The following is an 8,673-nucleotide window of genomic DNA, read 5'->3' as shown; positions in this document are numbered from 1 at the left end:
ATTATTTTTACAAATCACATATAGACTGAATCCCCCCATCAAGAATTAGCAATCTTACAGACTTCATCCAAACAAGAATTAATCATATATTATTTAAAAGAGATACATTTTAAATGTTAATCAAAAATAGATTTATTGTGACTTCATAAATAAATAACCAGTTTGTGGCAGTAAGCTGAAGTAAGTTGAATGATTCAGACAAACCCACTAGCAGATAAGAACTATTGTGGAAAAATGAGCATTTAGTAGTGACAATAAAACCAGTGTATCAAAGTAGAATTATAAGTACATCCATGTTTGGAAACAGAGACAAAGACCTGGAAAAGGAAATGAACACATTTATAAACATTAATATTAATAAATGCTAGTATTTTATAGACACTATTGAAATAAAAAAAAGCAACAAAACTATAGTGACTCTAAGTGACCACGGTTCCCTATTGACATTTTTAACTGTGCTTAAGTGAGCTGCAGAATAAATATACCAGGAAACACAGTAGGAGAGAAAACTCCAAATCAATAATTCAAATCCCTTCTTTATAAAATAAGATAAGGAGACATAATTAAGTCATAAGCACATGAAAGGATAAGGATTCAAAGAATCATAAAATTAAAAAACAAAAAAGAGCAAAAGCAAGAGACAATTATTTATAAATATCAAGAAATTTGGTCATATAATACATGAGCTCATGTACAGAACTCCTAAGCACAAAGAAGTAAGAAATCAGTACTTAATGGTGGATACCATCAATTTGGCAGGATCTAGATTGTCCCAGGATACAAACCTCTGAGCATACCTATCACAATTATTTAAATTGGATAAACTAAGAAGGAAAGATCACCCCATAGATCAAAGGTACTGTTCATTGAGGATGTTTCTCAGACTAAAGAGAAAGCCAGAAAAGCAGTAGCATTAATCGCTCAGTTTTTTTTCTATAGATGCCCCAAGACAATATTCCTCCTAAAGCTCCTCCCAGCATGACTTCCCTGTCATAATGGACTGTAAATCTGAACTATGAAAAAAAAAGGTCCTGTCTCCTCTAAGTTTGTTAGTTTGTTTTTGTTGTAATCATTGGGGGAATGATGTGGTATTCCCCTCTGTATGCTGTGAATACCATTGGTTAATAAAGAAACTGGCTTGGGCTGATGGGGTAGAACAGAACTAGGTGGGGAAACTAAACTGAATGCTGGGAAAAAGAATGCTGGGTGGAGTCAGAGAGAAGCCATGAAGCCCCGCCCGGAAACAGATGCTGGAACTTTACCCATTAAGCCACAGACTCGTGGTGATACACAGATTAAAAAAAATGGGTTAAATAAATATGTAAGAGTTAGCTAATAAGAAGCTAGAGCTAATGGGACAAGCAGTGATTTAATTAATACAGTTACTGTATAGTTGTTTGGGACTGAGCAGCCAGGAACTAATTAGCCACCTCCCTCCTACAGGGGTGGGGGATTTGTTGTAGTAACATGAAAAGCAGCTAATCTTATTCCTAATAAAGAAGGAATGCTTATTTTTATTTAGCCACTACTTTTCAAATAGCTGTGGTTATTCTGAGTACTGTACAAGGAAAACACAGTGACAAATCTCCTGAGTACCAAGTATGTGCAATGGGATAATAAATTCCAAGTTTGCTCTATTCTCCTAGCATAAAGCAGGTGTTCTCCCTATGTTGAAGACAAAACTCTTAGATTTCCAAACAACTTAAAATATTCTCACTGAGTGGTATATTTCTTTTCTAGGCATCATAGTTTTGAAGATGCTGTTCTTGTTGATTCCTCAGTTTTCACTGGTAAAAGCTACAGGCCAAAATAATTTGTAAGCGTATTAATAAGAATAAGGTTTAGAATTTATTTTTACCAAATAAAAGCATGGGTATCACACAATTGAATGAGAGTTCACTTTTAAATTAAAAGAAAAGAGGTTTATGTACATTTAATAGAAACCCTTTATCTTGCTCTTGTCATTGACATCCTTGCTAAATGTTTTGTAAATATTCCTCTTGAAAGGAGGAAAAACAAATAAACTTGTCTTTATAGAATTTGATGAATCGGTTTTGTGAATACTCCCACTCAGGTCACTTTTTTTTTTCCATTTTTTTATTGAGAAAAGGAGAAAAAAAAAACAAGTTTCCACCTCCTCCCAGCCTCCCATTTCCCTCCCCCTCCTCCCACCATTCTCCCCCTCCTCCCACCCTTCTGCCCCTCCCCCCACACCTCTCCCCATGTCACTTTTAAACCATAAGGTGATATCTATAAGCTCAAATATGACAAAATACACACAGGTTCTGGCTTTACTGGCTTTTGCAAGACAACTGAATTTTGTCACTATTTTTTAACCTAGTTAAGAATCAGGGTGGGTTGAAACTTTTAAAGTTGATTTCATTTCACAGCTTTTGTGTTAATAGCAAATTTCTTTGGCAGGTGTTAAAGTAAGTTTAGTTTCTTGGGGCTCATTAATAGAATTTGAAACACATTAGCAGGTGGGTGTTGCAAGAGGAAAATTTCCTGATAACAAATTGAGTTTAGCACATCAACAACACAGGTGACTTCAGTCTTCAAAGTAAAACAATTTGTTTAATAGGACATTCAAAAAAAAAGAGGACTGTGAGTTTTCTTTACTCATTTTCTTTAATATTTCATTTTTCATCTTTCAAGGAATCATGATGCTATAGTTGGAATTTCTCCTCCATTCACTTGTTAGACGCAATTTTGAGATCATTCAAACAATGCCTGCTCTTCTACCCATGCCTTCCAGTCATTCACTGAGGATAAAGTCAACACTCAAATTCTAAAGCATGACCTTCATGCTGCTTAGTTCTAACCTCTTTGGTGAGCATAATGTCTAAGGCTTCACTAGTGATGTTCTACATATATAATGGATAGATGATGAGACAATTCATCCTTCTAACTATATCTAATTACCCTTTTTACTCACTACATTTTCCAGCCTTGCTACAAGCAAATGACCTCATACTTTCTACCTAACCTACTCCTATTTACAGCCATCTTCAGTGGATTCTCACATCATTCATAGTTTTGTTTCCTTCATGTGTGTTTGATCATCACTTACTTGGTACAATAATACACCACCCTTACGCTTGTTAAACTTGCACCATGCCTACTTATTCCCACTCTGACCCTGAATCCTATACTCCCCAGTCTCTTTCCTGTCCTACACCAATTCTAAACAGAGCCATGGCAAAACAAAACCCATAATATTTGTTTGTTCATTTTACCCTCATCCTTTTTTCCTTGCTGCTATACAAACTTAGTCAGTACAGGGAGCTTGGCATGGATTATTGTTTAGTAACTTATCTATTACTGTGATAAGACATCATGAAAAAAAGGGTAACATATAGGAATTTATTTTATGTTCACAGTTTCAGAGGTTTATATTCAAACAGTTGCAACAACCTAAACCAAATGTTAGGATTAGTCTTGTCTTCTGAGCCTCATATATTTCTGTGATGGAACAATCTTTTTGTACAATGTGAATATGTGTTGCTCTCATTAGTCTAATAAAGGCCTGACTGCCCATAGCTGGGTAAGGAGAGAGTCTTGTGGGACTTAGAAGAAAAAAGAGAGTGCAGTGTAGAGGAGGGCAGTACCACCAGAAGATGCAGAGAGAAGAAAGATGAACACACCATGCTATAAAAATGTGCCACCATATGGTAGAGCATAGATGAGAAATATATGTTAATCTGCTGTAAAAGCTAGTTAGTAACATGCCTAAGCTATCATGTGAGCATTTATAATTAATATTAAGTCTCTGTGTGGTTACTGTGGAGCTAGCAATCCCAAAGAAAAACTTCATACATAATTTACTTACTATACCATCATTCACTATCTTCATTTTCATTGCCGTACATGTCATGATTTCAATCTTTTATGGCAAGACAGTAACCCATTCTATCTATGTGCATTTTCTTGATTCATTCAGAATCATAAAGAGCCTTTATGTTGATTACAATACATAAGATTGCCCACTCATTTTAAATATTATAGTGCAGATATTGAACACTGTCATGAAAGCTGTAGTGTGACATAATCTTTCACACATTATACCCTGTTCTCCATACAGCTTTACTCTCACGTGTTCATTGTAAGTGGTCTGGTTGAGCCTCTGACTTTTGTTTCACTATCGGTACTTGGCCCTCACTCTCTTGGTTGTTGTCCTGTGCCATAGAGATCCTGCAGGGTTGAATCTTCAGGACCTCCCCCTTCATATGCTCCAGCAGTTAATTGATATGATGGATGTAGAGATGGACCAATTCATATGAGATAGCCCTGGTTCTGCACCTGGGTGGTAACCGAGCTGGTCACCTTGCCAGTTCTCCCTCATTCTCACCACCAGGGTGAGTTCTTGAGCACTGCCATGGCTACTTCACCCATTGCAGCAGGCATCAAGGATCAGGGCCAGTTCTCCTTCTCTGAAGCCCTGGATTGGCTTGCCACCATGGTCATTTTTACTGTGTTGTCTAGGGTGGGTTCAAAGCCCACTCTTCTGAGTGCTGCAGCTTGTGAGGCACAGGATGAGGTCTGCAGGCCTGCTGATGGTAGTGAGGGGAGGTGGGTAGGAAGAAAGGAGAGCATCTTTCTCTTGCCGACACCGCCACATGGCAGACAAAGAGGGTGGTTGGATCAGCCCTCTCATGCTCATGCCCTCAGGGCTGCTCACCCACACCCCTGCAATCAGGATCAGCTCTACTGTGCTGTCCAGGCAAGGCACAGGACCTGCTGCAATTGGATAGAGCAAGGCAAGTTTCTCCTACTCTTATTACCCGGGAGTCATTTTTTCCACCTGTTGCAACTGGAGAGGGGTGAGGGGTAAAACACCTCTGTTTTTGAAATATGAAAATATTCCTGACCTAAATCATTGGAATATTTCTCCCATGGTTTTCTTCTATTAGTTTCATAATTTTTATTTGTATATTTAAGCATTCTATAAAATATGTAATATTCATATATGATAAGGCAAGAGATTACATTTATATTTCATCCATAACTTTATATGGGGATATCCACCTTCTCATATATTATTTTTTAAAATTTTTATCCTTTATCAATGTTAGTCTAGTTAGAGAGAGTGTGTATTTGTGTGTGTGTGTACACACACACACAAACACACATCTCAATGCAGAAAACAAAGTTAACTGTTAGGTTGTTTTCTGGGTTCCCAAGTTGTGCTCCATAGATCTAAATATATACTTTAATGTCTAACTATATACTTAAATGGAGCCCACAAACACGCAGACCATCATGAAAAACCTATTATAAACAGTTTTATAAGAGCAAATTGGAAAATCCATATGAAATGGATAAGTTCCTGGAAACACACAATCTATCAAAATTGAATCTCTAAGAAATATAAAACCTGAACTGACAAATAATTTATAAAGCGATTGAATCCACTAAGAGCCTCAAAGTTAAATTCTTTCAAACATTGAAAGAAAAACTGATATCGGTGTCCATCCAATTACACAAATAGAACTTCTGCCAGATTCACTCTTCAACAATATCTTCTATATGAAGGATATTCAATATTCTTTTTGTATAAACAGTGAATTAAAGTGTTTGCATTAAATTCATTTAAGACTTTAAAAATTAACTGTAGTGTCACAATATTTTTTTCATATTATAGTAATAATCTCTGTGTAAAATGTTTTTTCTGAATGAAGGTAATTAATATAAATTATCTAGAATAAAATATCTGCCTAAACTTTTATTTCTAAAAATGGGCAGAAAAAATAGGCTAAGTTACTATGATAGGATTTTATACAAATTATAATAGTTATTATTATCTTTCTATATGCCTAAACTATTTTAATCAATTTATGTATATAAAACATTTAACCTATTTAAACCCATATATGTATAGATATTTTGCCTGTACATATATATGTATATGTTCCTTGTGCTTATGATACCCATGAAGGCAAGAAGGAAGTGTTCTTTCAGATGCTTGTGAGACACCATGTGTTTGCTTGGGAATGAACTTGAGTCCTGTGTAATAACAGTGGGAGCCTTAACTACTGTTCTAAAGGTATCTCCAGCCCCTTAATCTAGTTTTGATACTCCACTTTCTAGTGTAAGTGTTAATTTATTCATTAAGAGTCTTCATAGGTAACAAACAGGATTTGTACTTGATGCCTTGTTGATCAGGAGCTATAATATAGATTCACGAGTTCAAAAATATTAGATAAAAATCATTCAAGAAACAAAGTCTACTATGCACATCATTTTGAAGAATGCCAGTTTTGAAAAATGAAAAGAAAGTTTGGGATGAAAGAAAAAAAAACTTTGAAAAGGACTACAAAATGGTGGGATATGGAAGGCCTGAGAAGTCCACAATATGTTCCCGTAGGCTCGTGACTCATAAAACTAAGGTCTACAAAGCAGATGGGAAATACAATGATAATTTAGCTGCTGTTTGTTATGTGTAAAACAGTCTAAACTCAAAGGGCTGCACTCAGATTGCTTGCTTTGAGCATCAGCAATATGAATGACTTATCAACCAGAGTCCTTTATTAATTTCCTTGAAATGAATCGTTTACTTATAGAATGACTAAGACAAGGAAATGATTCTTTCCATAGAAGGGACATTTTCATCTCATTCTTACAGATAAACTATTGTAATTTCATAGAAATTTGAACAGTCCTACAGATTTGCACAGTTGTGGGTTCCTGTGCCTGCATAGTATTGCACGGTAATATCATTCATTGACGATCACAACTGTGATACTTTGGATAAGATGCTTCACAAATCTCTGGCATTTCAAGACCCGACTATCAGTTGGTGAATAATTGGGAACACTTAGAAGGAAGGTCCTTGTTAAGGGGTATATGTCACTGGGGTCACAATTTGAGGTTGTAAAAAGTGCCATATATGCCCATATATGTATGATTCTCTGTCTCTCTGACATTTTGGATTTTTCTCTCTGTAAACAGATATGTATCTGTCTCTCTGTTTCTGTCCCTCTGTATCTGTGGTATCTGTTTGTCTGTCTGTCTGTCTGTCTCTCTGCTTCCTGATGGTGGATCAGGTCATAATCTTCCTTCTTTGCTTAGCACTTGCAGCCTTGATTCCATACAATAACGGTAAATGAACTCTTATCTCTTTGGAAACTTTAGTACCAAATAACTTCTTCCATTTATGCGTACCTTTTTTTTTCATGGTGTCTTATCACATCATAAGAAAACTAATGACTACATTGCTGTTCTTTTTCTTCTATTTGAAACCTGAGCGCAGTAAGAATAGATATTTGTTGTTATCAGTGCTCACTAGTTGTGTTAGGGTATAAATAGACATTTTTAAGTTCAAGGATAACTCTACATGAATAGAACAAGCAAATAATTCTGTAGTCATCTCCAAAGGATTGATATAACATACATAAAATAATTGAATTGAGATAATAAGCATGAAAGCCTTACATAGAAGATGTTGGGTTATAAGGTCTTATTGTCAGATCAAGCAACTCAAAACGCTATAGAAAAGGTAAATGTTATGGGCAGAACAATGTCAAAAATTAGGGATGGAATATACTATTCCTCTGAGTGATTTATTCGTATGCTTTTAGTATTTCTTCTCAACAAAGTTAACTCATATTTTTACAAATGATTATATTGACCTTCAAAAATATCTTAAAAACAACATCTGCATTCATCTTTGAAGAAAAGCATGTCAACTGGAACCCTCTTAATATGTAAATAAAAACGTGTGGCCCTATAGCTCAGGGGTTAGAGCACTGGTCTTGTAAACCAGGGGTCGCGAGTTCAAATCTCGCTGGGGCCTGTACTCATTAAAATTTTATGTGAAAACAAAAAAAAAATATGTAAATAAAATCCGGCAAACTCAGTTTACCTTTCTGTTGCTTTTTTGGTGTTTCTTTACATGTTTTCTATATAAGGGCATTGCCATTGAATGCAAAATATTTGAAATTGTGTCTTTATTTTAATAGTCCCATTGCTCTCATTCTCTTTTGTTCTTGTTAAATTTTTATATTATCATGATAATGCAGTATTCATAAATAAGCCTAGGGAGTCATGGTGATTGTGCCCATCTGTTGAAAGCTTTTTGTTTCTCAGTTTCTGATCCAGTAGTCATTAAAGTGAACATGCTTCCGAGTCATTCAGAAAACTGTAAAAATATAAAGGTGTTTCAGAGTCTGCACTCTCATCCCTTAACTGAAGCCCCAAAATCAAAGCCTCAGATTTTGAAATTTAAATAAAAACAATGCACACACCGGGCGATGGTGGTGCACACCTTTAATCCCAGCACTCGGGAGGCAGAGGCAGGCGGATCTCTGTGAGTTTGAGACCAGCCTGGTCTACAAAGCTAGTTCCAGGACAGGCTCCAAAGCCACAGAGAAACCCTGTCTCGAAACACCAAAAAAAAAAAAAAAAAAAAAAAAAAAAAAAAAAAAAAAAAAAAGCACGCATGCTAATCCTGTATAACCCTTACCAAAACACAAAGTATAATTTTATATCTTTGAGAATTCATCTGTGTTCTCTATTCAATACAGAAAAAGTAAACAAAGTTGAATTTGATTGCTTGTTTGTATGTCTCATACTCTATTGTATTCTCCTATTTATTTTTGTTTGTTATTTTGCTATTGGAAGTGTGAGGAAAACATGTTTTTCAGAGTAATATCATGTTTTAAATACTAACTCAAA

General features: G+C 35.6%; 1 non-coding gene across 1 annotated transcript; it reads left to right on the top strand.

Annotated features, from left to right (window-relative positions):
- Positions 1 to 7,719: 7,719 nt before the first annotated feature.
- Trnat-ugu lies at positions 7,720 to 7,792 on the top strand. Its single transcript has one exon. It is a non-coding gene; the product is annotated as a tRNA-Thr (tRNA).
- The last annotated feature ends 881 nt before the right edge of the window (positions 7,793 to 8,673 follow it).

Source organism: Microtus oregoni, unplaced genomic scaffold (assembly GCF_018167655.1).
Source record: "Microtus oregoni isolate MIOR12 unplaced genomic scaffold, Mior012 000043F_ref0000047, whole genome shotgun sequence".
NCBI classification, from domain to species: domain Eukaryota; kingdom Metazoa; phylum Chordata; class Mammalia; order Rodentia; family Cricetidae; genus Microtus; species Microtus oregoni.
The sequence above is the reverse complement of the archived record's forward strand: the minus strand, read 5'-3'. Positions and strand labels throughout refer to the sequence as shown.